Raw genomic sequence first — 15,933 nt, forward strand, 5'->3', positions numbered from 1 at the left:
CAATGAAAATGTAAGCAATACCGTCTAATAATACTGCTTAAGGGAAGCATGTATAAAGTGAATAAAATTGGTCCTAGCACAGAACCTTGTGGAACTCCATAATTAACTTTAGTCTGTGAAGAAGATTCCCCATTTACATGAACAAATTGTAATCTATTAGACAAATATGATTCAAACCACCGCAGCGCAGTGCCTTTAATACCTATGGCATGCTCTAATCTCTGTAATAAAATTTTATGGTCAACAGTATCAAAAGCAGCACTGAGGTCTAACAGAACAAGCACAGAGATGAGTCCACTGTCCGAGGCCATAAGAAGATCATTTGTAACCTTCACTAATGCTGTTTCTGTACTATGATGAATTCTAAAACCTGACTGAAACTCTTCAAATAGACCATTCCTCTCCAGATGATCAGTTAGCTGTTTTACAACTACCCTTTCAAGAATTTTTGAGAGAAAAGGAAGGTTGGAGATTGGCCTATAATTAGCTAAGATAGCTGGGTCAAGTGATGGCTTTTTAAGTAATGGTTTAATTACTGCCACCTTAAAAGCCTGTGGTACATAGCCAACTAACAAAGATAGATTGATCATATTTAAGATCGAAGCATTAAATAATGGTAGGGCTTCCTTGAGCAGCCTGGTAGGAATGGGGTCTAATAAACATGTTGATGGTTTGGATGAAGTAACTAATGAAAATAACTCAGAACAATCGGAGAGAAAGAGTCTAACCAAATACCGGCATCACTGAAAGCAGCCAAAGATAACGATACGTCTTTGGGATGGTTATGAGTAATTTTTTCTCTAATAGTTAAAATTTTGTTAGCAAAGAAAGTCATGAAGTCATTACTAGTTAAAGTTAATGGAATACTCAGCTCAATAGAGCTCTGACTCTTTGTCAGCCTGGCTACAGTGCTGAAAAGAAACCTGGGGTTGTTCTTATTTTCTTCAATTAGTGATGAGTAGAAAGATGTCCTAGCTTTACGGAGGGCTTTTTATAGAGCAACAGACTCTTTTTCCAGGCTAAGTGAAGATCTTCTAAATTAGTGAGACGCCATTTCCACTCCAACTTACGGGTTATCTGCTTTAAGCTACGAGTTTGTGAGTTATACCACGGAGTCAGACACTTCTGATTTAAAGCTCTCTTTTTCAGAGGAGCTACAGCATCCAAAGTTGTCTTCAATGAGGATGTAAAACTATTGACGAGATACTCTATCTCACTTACAGAGTTTAGGTAGCTACTCTGCACTGTGTTGGTATATGGCATTAGAGAACATAAAGAAGGAATCATATCCTTAAACCTAGTTACAGCGCTTTCTGAAAGACTTCTAGTGTAATGAAACTTATTCCCCACTGCTGGGTAGTCCATCAGAGTAAATGTAAATGTTATTAAGAAATGATCAGACAGAAGGGAGTTTTCAGGGAATACTGTTAAGTCTTCTATTTCCATACCATAAGTCAGAACAAGATCTAAGATATGATTAAAGTGGTGGGTGGACTCATTTACTTTTTGAGCAAAGCCAATTGAGTCTAATAATAGATTAAATGCAGTGTTGAGGCTGTCATTCTCAGCATCTGTGTGGATGTTAAAATCGCCCACTATAATTATCTTATCTGAGCTAAGCACTAAGTCAGACAAAAGGTCTGAAAATTCACAGAGAAACTCACAGTAACGACCAGGTGGACGATAGATAATAACAAATAAAACTGGTTTTTGGGACTTCCAATTTGGATGGACAAGACTAAGAGTCAAGCTTTCAAATGAATTAAAGCTCTGTCTGGATTTTTGATTAATTAATAAGCTGGAATGGAAGATTGCTGCTAATCCTCCGCCCCGGCCCGTGCTACGAGCATTCTGACAGTTAGTGTGACTCGGGGGTGTTGACTCATTTAAACTAACATATTCATCCTGCTGTAACCAGGTTTCTGTAAGGCAGAATAAATCAATATGTTGATCAATTATTATATCATTTACCAACAGGGACTTAGAAGAGAGAGACCTAATGTTTAATAGACCACATTTAACTGTTTTAGTCTGTGGTGCAGTTGAAGGTGCTATATTATTTTTTCTTTTTGAATTTTTATGCTTAAATAGATTTTTGCTGGTTATTGGTAGTCTGGGAGCAGGCACCGTCTCTACGGGGATGGGGTAATGAGGGGATGGCAGGGGGAGATCACATGATCAGGGACTAGTCAATGTTAAGCACTGCTCTCTCATCTGAAGGCAGAAACTTGTAACTCACTTTTAACAAATTACCACTTATGAATATTGGAATCAGGTTTCTCCTTGAGAAGAGATCCATGCAAGCACATCAGTTGTGCTTCTGTCAGGGCCAGCAGTAGTAATGTTGTCTGTCATAGTCTCAGTGGGTTACCATCTGCCTCACACAACCAACATCAACTGGTCCCTCAAAATGAAGTCTTATAATAAATTTACAATCAATTTTATGTGACAGAATGTAGTAATATATGCAAAAACCACTCTACTTAAGTATTTTGAAAAAAAAAAAAATGCTCTTGTCAAATTTTATGACTTGAATCCCATTCATTAATTCATTTGATGATGGGTAGGGTTGTGGAAATCAGCTTCTTTGAGGAAAAGTTTACTCACTGTGACGTCACAGATAATGTTGTGATCTTTGCAAAATGAATGGATACTGTAACTGCTGCACTTGAGAAGATGAGTGAGGAATCACAGTGTCTAGGGTTGAGATTGTCCTGGATCAAGATTAAGATCCAGGCTTTCAGCTACTTCCTGGACCCATCAGAAGTAAATCTACATGCAGTTGAAGTTTTGAACTTGTAGAGACATTCCTCTGTCTGATATCATTCTTATTTCTGGATCTATTTCCTTTGAGATTGAGAGGTGAGTTTGTGGAGTGCTTGAGGTGCTTGGCAATACCAATATATTTGGAGGAGAAGGAAGGTCCAAGTCCTAAGGGTCTTGGGGCGTCTTGTCTTACTGACCACAGTGATGACTGAAAGTCTTTGGTAGCAAGTCTGTTGAGATGATACCTGAGTACCGCTGGAATGACTGTGTTAAACAAATGGTTACTGAGGGAGATTCAAGTGTACCATTTTGGCTGTGCGGCGTTTCTCTATTTATGATCCAGCACACAGGTGCCTGAGTATTGAGGACCCCCAGGCTGGAGGAGGCAATGAGAGGTGGGAATGAACCGGATATCAGATGGTAAATGGACTGCATTTATATAGCGCTTTTCCATCTGTATCAGACGCTCAAAGCGCTTTACAATTATGCCTCACATTCACCCCGATGTCAGTGTGCTGCCATACAAGGCGATCACTACACACCGGGAGCAATAGGGGATTAAAGGCCTTGCCCAAGGGCCCTTAGTGATTTTCCAGTCAGATGGGGATTTGAACCCATGATCTTTTGGACTCAAGCCTAACACCTTAACCACTAGACCATCACCTCCCCTAAATCAGTTTGGGTGTTTGCCATCCAAGAACCCTGGGTCTGGTGGATGCGACAATGCATGGCACCAGCACATGCGCACAAACAGATGGACGCACAGGACCAAAAAAAAAAAAAAAAAAAGCCACCTTCATGCACTCCTGCTGAATGCTGATGCAATGCTCTGAGCAGTGTTTGCATATTTTCTTTGTTACTCTATGGTAAATCCCCCAAAACCGAGTTCCTTTGCAAGAAGGAGACCAGTGAGGGAAGCCACCAAGACATCCATGACCACTCTGAAGAAGTTCTAGTCTTCTGTGTGTGGAAAAACTGTGAATAGTGCAAGTTCTGTCTGTTGCACCTCCAGTCACAGCTTCATGATGAAATGAGATGAACTTTCATGCAAGAAAATAGATTGTGTGTCCATTGCGGTGGACCCAACTGTATGTTTACCGTGACTTGTCAGAACCACTCACTCTGTCTCAAAACAAACCCTTTGACAAGGCGAGCACATGAGGGATTATGGGAATGGTGATGTCAAGTGAAAACTATTAAACTCTGTCATTCCACAAAACCTGATGTTGACGAGTGACTCACGAAGAGACATTTATTTCATTTAAATAACTGCAGCAAATCGTTCATTTGAGGTGAATCGCTTCGGTTCAGCCGCATTAGCTACAGATGAGCCAGATGCTTCAAAGCCGCACACAGTTTTGCTCCTTGTTTGTGTTTTTGTTTCACACCGGACTCCGTGTGGAAAAAATCGGTGAGCTAATTTGTCTGGAGTCGGTTTCCTTAACAACAGAGGGGAAAGCTCCCTCCAAGTCCACCCCGCCCTCAATGCATGTGCGCACACACACACACGCTTGCCCTTTTTAGGCTTTTCCTCTTTTTTTTTCCTCCCCCCTCATCCAAGAAGAGGTTTAGTATGACAGCTTTTCCTGCTTCTTGGGGATTGGAGTCGGGAGAGAGAAAACTCTTACTCCGTCTCCAACTTTTCAGAGGAAGTTGCCACCTCTTCCCCTGGCTGTGCACACACACACATGGTTACACACACACACACACACACACACACACACACACACACACACACACACACACACACACACACACACACACACACACACACACACACACACACACACACACACACATACACACAGACCAGGATTCACAGCAATAACAGGGAATCGGCAGAAACGTTCAGGACTGCTTGCAATGCAGCTCTTTCAAAATTTGGAGGGAAAGAAACCTGAAGTGAAGACTTGTGTGGACTGAACCGTTTTTCCTCATCACAGACCGGTGAGTTTGACATGTTTCACAAGTTTCCTGTCAGTGTACTTTGTGGGAAAAAAACATCAACTTGAGTTTCTTTCACTGAATGTGTCTGAGGTTTTCATGCTCTGCAGCTCACATGGACTCGAGAGCAGCATAAGAAACTGTTCTGATTGTGGCGCCGCTCATGTCATTTCACGCTCAATAGGGTCAGGTCCATAAGTATTTGGACACCAACAATTTATTGATTGATTGATTTGCAATTTTCCCTCTGTACAGCACTGCAACGGAGACAAACTGAAAGTCACTGAAGTCACTTCATTTACATCAGTCATTGAGAAATACAGTCACAGTGAATCAGTGTGGAGTCATCAGTTCTCTACTAGTGAGGGAAGCCACCAAGACACTCATGAGAACTTCGAAGGAGTTATAATTTGGGGCTGTGATTGCAGAATCTCTACATAGTGCAACTTTTGTCTCCAAGTTACAGCTTCAGGGTGGAGGAGACTTGAGAACGATCTTCATTTAATACAAAACAGATCAAATCTAGGTGAGTCTAATATGTGCCTTCTGGCAAGCTTTAGCTGAAATTTCATGTTTTGTTTCTCTGTAACACTGTAACACTGTAGCACTGTAACAGGTGATGCTGCAGACAAAAGCTGAACAGTGCATAATTTTGTTTCAGTCACAGTCATAAATGCCCTTAACTCCTTCAGAGTTGTCATGGGTGTCTTGGTGGCTTCTCTGACTCGTTTTCAAGAGTAGTAACTTACCTTTTGAAATCTGACTGCTCCCGGCAGGTTTACAATAAGGTACAATATTGTATGTGTGTGTCTTAATGATTGATGTAAATGAAATCCAAGTCCAGTGTTCAAGAACCAAACCCTGGGCTTGTCTAAAGAAAACTGGCTACAATGGTGATAATTTGTATTAACAGCAATTCTTATATTTTATTTAAACCATGTTTTTAAAAAATATCTTTTTTTCCTTTTGGTCTTGTAAGGGAAAAATATTTTGTTTCTAATATGTATGGAAGTACATAACGGTGAATGACAACAAAACAAACTAGAAATAGAAATATATTTAATTTATGTTAAATATATTAAATATATGTTCTGTTAGACCTCAGTGCTGCTTTTGATACTGTTGACCATAAAATTTTATTACAGAGATTAGAGCATGCCATAGGTATTAAAGGCACTGCGCTGCAGTGGTTTGAATCATATTTGTCTAATAGATTACAATTTGTTCATGTAAATGGGGAATCTTCTTCACAGACTAAAGTTAATTATGGAGTTCCACAAGGTTCTGTGCTAGGACCAATTTTATTCACTTTATACATGCTTCCCTTAGGCAGTATTATTAGACGGTATTGCTTAAATTTTCATTGTTACGCAGATGATACCCAGCTTTATCTATCCATGAAGCCAGAGGACACACACCAATTAGCTAAACTGCAGGATTGTCTTACAGACATAAAGACATGGATGACCTCTAATTTCCTGCTTTTAAACTCAGATAAAACTGAAGTTATTGTACTTGGCCCCACAAATCTTAGAAACATGGTGTCTAACCAGATCCTTACTCTGGATGGCATTACCCTGACCTCTAGTAATACTGTGAGAAATCTCGGAGTCATTTTTGATCAGGATATGTCATTCAAAGCGCATATTAAACAAATATGTAGGACTGCTTTTTTGCATTTACGCAATATCTCTAAAATCAGAAAGGTCTTGTCTCAGAGTGATGCTGAAAAACTAATTCATGCATTTATTTCCTCTAGGCTGGACTATTGTAATTCATTATTATCAGGTTGTCCTAAAAGTTCCCTAAAAAGCCTTCAGTTAATTCAAAATGCTGCAGCTAGAGTACTGACGGGGACTAGAAGGAGAGAGCATATCTCACCCATATTGGCCTCTCTTCATTGGCTTCCTGTTAATTCTAGAATAGAATTTAAAATTCTTCTTCTTACTTATAAGGTTTTGAATAATCAGGTCCCATCTTATCTTAGGGACCTCGTAGTACCATATCACCCCAATAGAGCGCTTCGCTCTCAGACTGCAGGCTTACTTGTAGTTCCTAGGGTTTGTAAGAGTAGAATGGGAGGCAGAGCCTTCAGCTTTCAGGCTCCTCTCCTGTGGAACCAGCTCCCAATTCAGATCAGGGAGACAGACACCCTCTCTACTTTTAGGATTAGGCTTAAAACTTTCCTTTTTGCTAAAGCTTATCGTTAGGGCTGGATCAGGTGACCCTGAACCATCCCTTAGTTATGCTGCTATAGACGTAGACTGCTGGGGGGTTCCCATGATGCACTGTTTCTTTCTCTTTTTGCTCTGTATGCACCACTCTGCATTTAATCATTAGTGATCGATCTCTGCTCCCCTCCACAGCATGTCTTTTTCCTGGTTCTCTCCCTCAGCCCCAACCAGTCCCAGCAGAAGACTGCCCCTCCCTGAGCCTGGTTCTGCTGGAGGTTTCTTCCTGTTAAAAGGGAGTTTTTCCTTACCAATGTAGCCAAGTGCTTGCTCACAGGGGGTTGTTTTGACCGTTGGGGTTTTACATAATTATTGTATGGCCTTGCCTTACAATATAAAGCGCCTTGGGGCAACTGTTTGTTGTGATTTGGCGCTATATAAAAAAAATTGATTGATTGATTGATGTCTGGAATTCTTAATTTGGTAATTTAATATTGAATTAGAGCTCAAGTGGTTAATGCGCTTGGTTTCAGTTCAGAATGTTCTGGGTTCAAATCCCACTCCTGCCACATTTCTCCATGTAATGTGGAGTTGCGTCAGGAAGGGCATCCGCCGTAAAACCTGTGCCAATTCAACATGCAGATCCACCTTGGATTTGCTGTGGCGACCCCAAGTGCAAACAAGGGAGGAGCCAAAGGGACTTACAATATTGAGTTAGAGGTCACTGAAAAAAGAGAATCGTTAAACCAACTTAAAAAAATCACAATTGGTAAAACCTGAATGAATTAAGTTGTTTGAAACCTACAAACCTATGTTCGAACAACTTAATTCATTCAGGTTTTACCAATTGTGACAGTTTTTTAAGTTGGTTCTTTTTCAGTGCTGAACGTCTGCACTGCAAGTACATCTTGAAGGCTTTATTTCGACTGTATTGTGGTGGTGTACACAGGGAACGCTACAAAAATATTCACTCTGTAAATACTTATGTCCTGTACTGAAAAAAGAGAATAGTTGAACCAACTTAAATGAATTGTTTCAATTAGTAATAGCCAAACAAATTAAGTTGTTTGAACTTAAGTTTGTAAGTTAGAGTGATCTAATTTACTAATTTAAGTTCAAACAACTTAATTCATTGAGATTTTCCAATTGAAACACATTTTTAAGTTGATTCTTTTTTCAGTGTGAGTGAACAAGATCTTTGTCTTATTGTTTATGCTCAAATGCCCCACCCCCCAACCACCGCCTTCGTGCACTGTCATGGCCTGAGGTCTTCATCCAAACATCATGTGTCCATCACAGGGCAGCCCTGCTAAGTGTGTGTTTTCAGCATGTATTTGATAAACTGTGCCAAAGAAGAGCTGATGCTTGGCTTTCCTGTGCAGCTGCACATCATTGGCCGACCATGCGGTGATTAATTAGTCGTCACCCAGCTGCAATAAAAGCAAACATCCTGTCTTTTTGTTGTATGACGAGAGAGAGAGAGAGAGAGAGAGAGCAGACAGACATACGTGAGGATTGTCACAAATATTTAAAAGAAGGCAAGAGGCCTCCAGCCTATAAAGTCACCATATGGCTCATGTGGCATATTTTTCCTCTAGATTTGTCCTTTGCTAATCTCACCCAAAGAAACGTTCATGGGGAACAGCAGGAAACCATACACTTCAACTCTCGTACTCCAACGGACGATTGTGGTTAACGCGTCCGATCAAGGAGAAATTGAGGTGAGACGGGTGGAGGCCAGCCTCTCCTTTAAAGTGACACTATCTAAATAGGCTGGCAGCACTTTAGCCACGCCTCCTCAAGTAAATCAGATAAGCGTCAGCTGAATAAGTGCAAAGGCTTAGTTCACCCCGGAGCCGCTAACTTCAGAGCGACCTCTCCAAACTAGTGATGCCAAGACCATCCTTTGTCCCAAAATCCAGTGCCTGACTTATTTGTCTTATCTGTCCAGAGGATTCCTGCAAACTTACTGTTTAGCCTGAGGTCAGAGGTCATTCTCTGATTTGAAACACTTGTTTAAACTCCCATGGTACCAATCAGATTGCAGAGGAGACACACATCATTTCAGCCAGTGTGGCTCCAGAGGAATGAGCCTCGTGTAAGGAGTGTGACACGGCGAAATGGAAAAACAACCTCGAGGATGTGGACGTTCAAGGGAGCTTGGAGGGAAACTAACAAATGCTGCCAGAGTTACTGGTTTGAGACAGTATTATTGGATGTTCTGAACATAAAACGTTTCTGAAATGTCAGAAGCTACAGAGCATGTGACATCCTAATGCTCTATGTGTAATTACAATCAAATGGACACTAATTCTTAGAGACAGGTCACATTTCAATTCATCTGAATGCCATTCAGTTTTAATGTGATCCAGAGATTCTCCCAAGGTTTTGGTGAACTTTAGCCATATGAATGAATATCCAATCGCTAGCTGTCTTAATAATGCTGACCTTTAAGGCTAATTTATGCTAAAATTCAAGAACGGATTCAGGCCTTCTGTCCATACTCTGTGTAGAAAACAGAGCAGTACCACCAGTAATCACAGGGGCAGTGTGGACACTGTTCAAGTGAGACACAACCCCATGCAAAAGGGCAAGAAGAAGAATGTCAGCAGTGGCACAATACTTTGACAAGAATTTTAGACTTATATACTTATACAAGTATATGTTTATAATATTTATATTTTTACTTTACAAGCACTACCTCCATCTCCACTGATGCCTACACTTTTGTTTGTTTTGCAGTAAAATCATTTTTGTGAATCTGTTGACAGATGCCATATTTCATGTAGTCAGAAACTTTGAAGAGTGTGTGCAGTGCCATCTAGTGGACTTTTTCTTAACATCTTTGCCAAAATAAATGACACATTGAAGTATGTGGGCAGTGAGGGTTATACCATTTGAAATGCATTGATGGATTTACATAGCAATTCATATACTGAAGCATGAATAAAAAATCTGGTCTAAGACAGTATAAACTGTTCAAAAAACAGAATGATACATTGTGCAACTGGTTTTAAGACACTGGTGACACAAAAGTTAATTACTTTCAAGTTACTATTCTTGTTATTATTATAGTCAGAATCAGAATCAGAATAGCTTTCATTCACCAAGTAGCCACAGAATACAAGGAATTTGACTTCGGTTTGAGCTGCACTCTCTCTCTGTACAGCATATATACACTGAACACTGAATACTTCAGAGTAATAAAATGTGCAAATGAAATGTGCAAGTAAAGTAAAATGTGCAATAACAGAAAAGAAAAAAGAAAAGGATGTGTGAAACAGACAACAGATTGAAGTTAAATGTATATGAGATAAATTAATTAGTGAGTTTTTTGGCAGGTTGCATTGTTCATCGGTGTGATGGCCTGTGGAAAGAAACTGTTCCTGTGTCTGGTTGTTTTTAAAATGTGATATTGATTAATAATAAGTCAGTTATTATTGACTTAATATATTGGAACTACAATATAATGTACTGTACATCTGGAATGACTCTCTAAGTAATGAACCATTACTTAGAGACTTTCACATGACACATATCATGTATTGTGAGGGAATGTCAGCAAAAACATTTTGGCAATGTGGTGCACTTTGTTGAGCACGGTCCAGTGTGCAGGTGCCTTAGTGTCGAGGAGCCCAGCAGCTGGAGAAGGCCCAGAGAATACTAATGTTTATTCTGGCTGCAGGAGATATATGGTTACTTTTGGGAGGCAGGGACAGATCTTGGTCTGACTGGGTGGTTGACATCCAGAGTGTGGGACATGCAGCAGCATATGGCGTAGAAGCCACTCAAAGTCTCTTAATGCACCTTAAATTGTGAATTAAGCAGTGATGGAATTATCTCGGCTGTCAAACAGTGATGAGGTAAGTTTTCTAATCGGATTGCACTCAGTGCTCTTGCTCATCCATCTTATTGCTTTTCCTTCATGTGACCAAAATGTCATAAATGATATTCCCTCACAATGCAAATGATGTTCCCCATCTGAGTCTCACAGCATATTTGCTTGTTTGACATAACTTAGTTTTAGCAGTACCGAAGGATCTTCTGAAGAGACCTATAGAATCAAACACATCCAGCCATTGCTGATTGGACTTCTGCTGGTGATCGCGCAAATTGTTTTGCGGAACCAGCTTGTATCAGGGCAGGATTTTGTCTTGTAATAACAGTCACATTTTCACAACACAGATGACTAAGTCAGCTGTTCATTAGAAGTCTGAAATAATATACAGTACCATTAACTGGAACAGGGGCAGCACGGTGGCTTAGTGGTTAGCACTGTTGCCTCACAGCGAAAAGATCATGGGTTCAATTTCCACCTGTGGCCTTTCTGTGTGGAGTTTGCATGTTCTCCCCGTGTTTGCATGGGTTTCCCCCCAGGTGCTCTGGTTTCCTCCCACATTCAAAGGCATGCAGGTTAGGTAGATTGGAATCTTTAAATTGTCCGTAGGTGTGCGTGTGGATGTGACTGTGTTTGTTTGTCTGTTTGTGGCCCTGTGACAGACTGGCGTCCTGTCCAGGGTGTACCTCTCACACTCTGTGACTGCTGGCATAGGCTCCAGCCCACCACAACCCTTAACTGGACTAAACGGTTGAAGATGAGTGTGTATATGTGTGTGTGTGTGTGTGTGTGAGTGTGTGTGTGTGTAACTGGAACAGTGTGATAAGGGAGCATCAGGAACAGTGTCTGACCATCTGATTAATCAGATGATCTTCTGCTGACCATTATCAAAACTGATTGAGCACCAGATCACCTTCTTCACTTAATTCCAGAGTTGAAATCTAATATATAAAGCTGACCGTGTGTGTGTGTGTGTGTGTATGTGTGTGTGTGTGTGTGTGTGTGTTTGTTATGCACAGTCACAGGAATTAAGCAATCAACACCAAACTTGCTGTGGTGACTGGGAGCACCAAGGGGGGAGGTCACTGGGACCCTTAGGTTGAAAGCGTATGTGTGCAAACACACACACACACACACACACACACACACACACACACACACACACACACACACACACACACACACACACACACACACACACACACACACACACACACAGTAGAGAAGCTTGAATCTTCGACTGGACTGGGTTGCTTGACGCGAGGACGTTTCGCTTCAAATCGCAGAAGCTTCCTCAGCTAAAATTCTTGCTCTGGTGGTCTGACTTCTGCCTTGACTCTTGTAGAGAAGAATAATCAAGAAGTCACAAAAGCTGGAGTTTTAAACCTAACCAGACCCCTCCTACCGAAAGGCAGACTGCTATAGGCTAGTGACTAAACAGCAGCTCTAATTAGCACCTATTGTGCTCTAATTAGCACCCTCCTAATGACAGGGCAGCTGTCCCTCCTAATGATGGGACGGACCCTCTCCTGATGGCTCCCTTGATGACTCTGCTGATGACGTGAATGACTCATTACCATGAACAAAAGACTGAAACTGCTTTGACCTGAGTACCCCATTGTAAACAGGGGATAAAGCGTGTCTCAGACCCCCTCCCCGGTTAAGGTTTCAAACGTTTCACAAAGAATGTCTCCTTGACCCATCTCTCAAACCATTTCTTCTCTCTGGCTAATATTTTAACTTCCTTGTCCTCAAATGTGTGGTTAGTGTCTTTAAGGTGGAGATGAACTGCAGGTCCACTGGCGCCCTCTCTGCGGTGCTGGTATAGCCTTTTGTGTAAAGGTTGCTTAGTCTCACCTATGTAGTGTTCGTTACAGTTTTCCTGACATCTGATAGAATACACTACATTGCTCTGTTTGTAACTAGGGATCCTGTCCTTAGGGTGAACTAATTTCTGTCTCAAGGTGTTAACCGGTTTAAAGTAAACTGGGATTTTGTGCTGTCTGAAGATCCTCTGTAGTTTTTCCCCTACTCCTGCTAAATAAGGGAGAGACACTCCTCTTCTTCTTGTCTCCGTCTCCTGTCTATCTGGTCTCTTTGTTCTCTGGGACTTCTGCACTTTGTCCAGGGACCATCATGGGTACCCACATACTGTGAGGGCTTTCCGGACAAGTTGTTGTTCTTTAGCCCTTTCCTCTGCAGTTGTGGGCACCTGTAGGGCTCTGTGTTGAAGCGTCCTGATCACCCTGAGCTTGTGTTCAAGGGGGTGGTTTGAGCCAAAGAGCAAATATTGGTCAGTGTGAGTTGGTTTTCTGTAAACCCCTGTCTGGAGCTGCCTGTTCTCTCCAATCGTAACATCACAGTCCAAGAAGGCTAAATGGTTGTTTCTGGCATCCTCACGTGTGAACTTGATATTGGCGTCCACCGAGTTGATGTGTTCTGTAAAGTCCTCAACTTCCTGTTGCTTGATTTTAACCCATGCGTCATCAACATATCTGAACCAGTGACTGGGAGAGATGCCTGTGAAAGACGTCAAGGCTGTCTTCTCCACTCGCTCCATGTACAGATTGGCCACAGTGGGGGATACTGGAGACCCCATCGCACAACCATGAATCTGCCTGTAGTTATTCCCCCTAAACACACACACACACACACACACACACACACAAACACACACACACACACACACATGGTCAGCCTTATATATTAGATCGCAACCTGCTCAATGGAGCCCTTATTTTCACAATCCATGTGGTACTCAGGTCAGTTAGCAAGCATCACACTTTACTTACTATGTAGTAACGGCTGGCTAGGGTGGAATTTAATTAGAATGCGAACGGCTCAGCGCCCACCGCGTGTTAGTTAAGGAGTGTTTTTTGACTTAAAATGTACCTGCAGACTGGGAGACTGTCGATATGCCTCCCAAGAAGTGAGGGGAGTTAGGTCATAAAACCCCAAGAGCTAAACGGATGCAATGTAATAACACAGGGGAAACATCTGCAGAGATGCTAAGAACATTATATATCCCATAGCATTGCAGTGATATGACATGCTATCACCTTTTCATCATCATATCAAGTTGCTCGATGAAAATTAATGATGACAACATACACATAATGCAGTGCAACTTAGTACACCTTAAATAAAGTGACATGAAATATACAATGACATGACTAAAATTCTTCTCTGTTAAGCATCCTAGAAAGAGTAACTCAGCTAATATGATATAAAAAATATCATAAAGCATCTAAAGATGGACACTTTATGTATATTTCACATTACAAAAGTGCGATGTCAAATTCTTGATTTGCTGGTATGCTAAAACAAAAAAACTCACACATGTTCAGCTCACCCTAAAGGACATGTTAAAGATCTACTCCTGTATAATTGTTTAAGTGCAAAACAGTGATCTCATATCCAAGTTTTCATCACCACAAGAGAAGCAAGAAGAATGCCTTGGTGCTGACTGGGAGTGCTGTTTTGTGCCTGGATGATTTACATCCCTTTTCAAGATGGGTATAGTGAAATGCTCACTCAGTGCACCTTTGACATTAATGGGATTATTTTTACATAAACTAACAACGATAAATGCATGTGAATATTGTACATCAAACATGAAGCTTTACTCTCACTAACAGTAAATTACCAATGACATATTTTAGTGTTATTAACAAACGGTCCGAGAAAAAGGGAGGTTTTGAAGGATGTACTGTGCTGAAACTGCAGCACGTCCCAGCCACTGCTGTCTGACACGATTTATTGCCAGCCCAGACACTCCCATCTGCAGGCTTGGGCAGATGTTTCTCATGCTTAAATTCAAGGGGTTAGTAAGTTTACAATCCTATCTTGCACTGCCATGCACGGCCACGCTTGCATCGAGGCAAAGCATTTTTGGGTTAAATTTCAATTCACTTATTCACATTTGCCTGGATTCTCCTCAGGAGGCAATGATCTTTATTCAAGTGTGACTTGCTTCCATTTAAGTTTCAAAAAAGAAACACGCAAACAAACAAAAACACCAGTCCAAAATAGTGGTAACCATCATATTAATAGCCGTGTCATGTAATATGGCTAGGTCCGGTGAGTTGAAGTTTACATTCTGGTTGGACGCTGAGGTCACACTTGCACTGTGGCCATGAAATTCTGGGTTGAATTTGCATTCATGTCAATGCATGACTTCAAATGTGTGTGTGTCTGAACTTCAACTTGAAAATTTGCTTCAGCTGCAATTAATGTGTTGTCCCAACCCAAGGTAGTTCTGTGGTTGTTGGATGTGGGTTAGTGCATGTTCCCTTTCTTGAATTCCTGTCAATAAACCTAGTGTATCGGCCAAGTTTAATCAAACTAAGATTAGACGTTCTGAAGACATCTTGCTAACATACAAACAAACAAACATAATTACATAGCGACCAAGACAATCACAACAGCATGCGCTTCTGGAGGTGTCACTAACAAAGGTGGAATAAATTAATATAAATAAAACACCGAAAAATTGTTTTACAGTGTAGGGCTGATTTATTTAAGGCTTGCGAGTGTAAAACACTGCACAAACATCATAACAATAGCACTTGCAGAAATAGTGCATGCTGACTTCCTAACGTGTGCACTGAGGATGGCCTCTTATATTTGCCTCCATGCACATGCAATTTCGGGTGTGTCCAACAGAGCGCGCAAAATTCTGGGTGTTGAACATGCTAATAGGTGAGGTTTGCACACATAATTGATCTATCAAGATAAAAAAAAGAGTAAACAATTACATTGTGCTGTTTTGTTAATAAGAAACATCTCCGGGCACAACAGGTGGACCATAGTTCTGTGCATTTCTGAGCTATCAAAAATGTATATTTTAGTGTGACTCTACTGACACTGATCTACTTTAAAGTCACTTTCACATAAAGGGTTTTATGAAAGCTGATACACAAGGTGACCAAAAAACAACAACAACAAAAACAAAACAAAAAACAAATCCCAGAACCCATAAAAAGTGTAATAAATCCTACAAAGGTCAAGCAATGTCTTCACCATCATGTCTTGATCAACCAAGGAAAAGACATTTTGCCCGGAGGTCTAGTTTGCCAACAAATCTTACCATTTGGAGCATAATTTGGAAAGAACATGACTTTGATGCAAAGCGACCAAGATAACCAAAACTTTGGGGAATGATTGTGCACAGACTGAAGTTTGTAGGATTTATTACAATTTTTATAGGTTTTG

General features: G+C 40.9%; 1 protein-coding gene across 1 annotated transcript in view; it reads left to right on the plus strand.

Moving 5' to 3' along the window:
• Positions 1–4,377: 4,377 nt before the first annotated feature.
• Positions 4,378–15,933, plus strand: part of eva1ba (eva-1 homolog Ba (C. elegans)) — a 42,384-nt gene continuing 30,828 nt past the window's right edge. The window contains exon 1 of the mRNA XM_034174075.1: positions 4,378–4,713. The gene's annotated coding sequence lies outside the window, so the exon portion shown is untranslated. The remainder of the gene's footprint in view (positions 4,714–15,933) is intronic.

The sequence above is a fragment of the Thalassophryne amazonica genome, chromosome 7, assembly GCF_902500255.1.
Source record: "Thalassophryne amazonica chromosome 7, fThaAma1.1, whole genome shotgun sequence".
NCBI lineage: Eukaryota > Metazoa > Chordata > Actinopteri > Batrachoidiformes > Batrachoididae > Thalassophryne > Thalassophryne amazonica.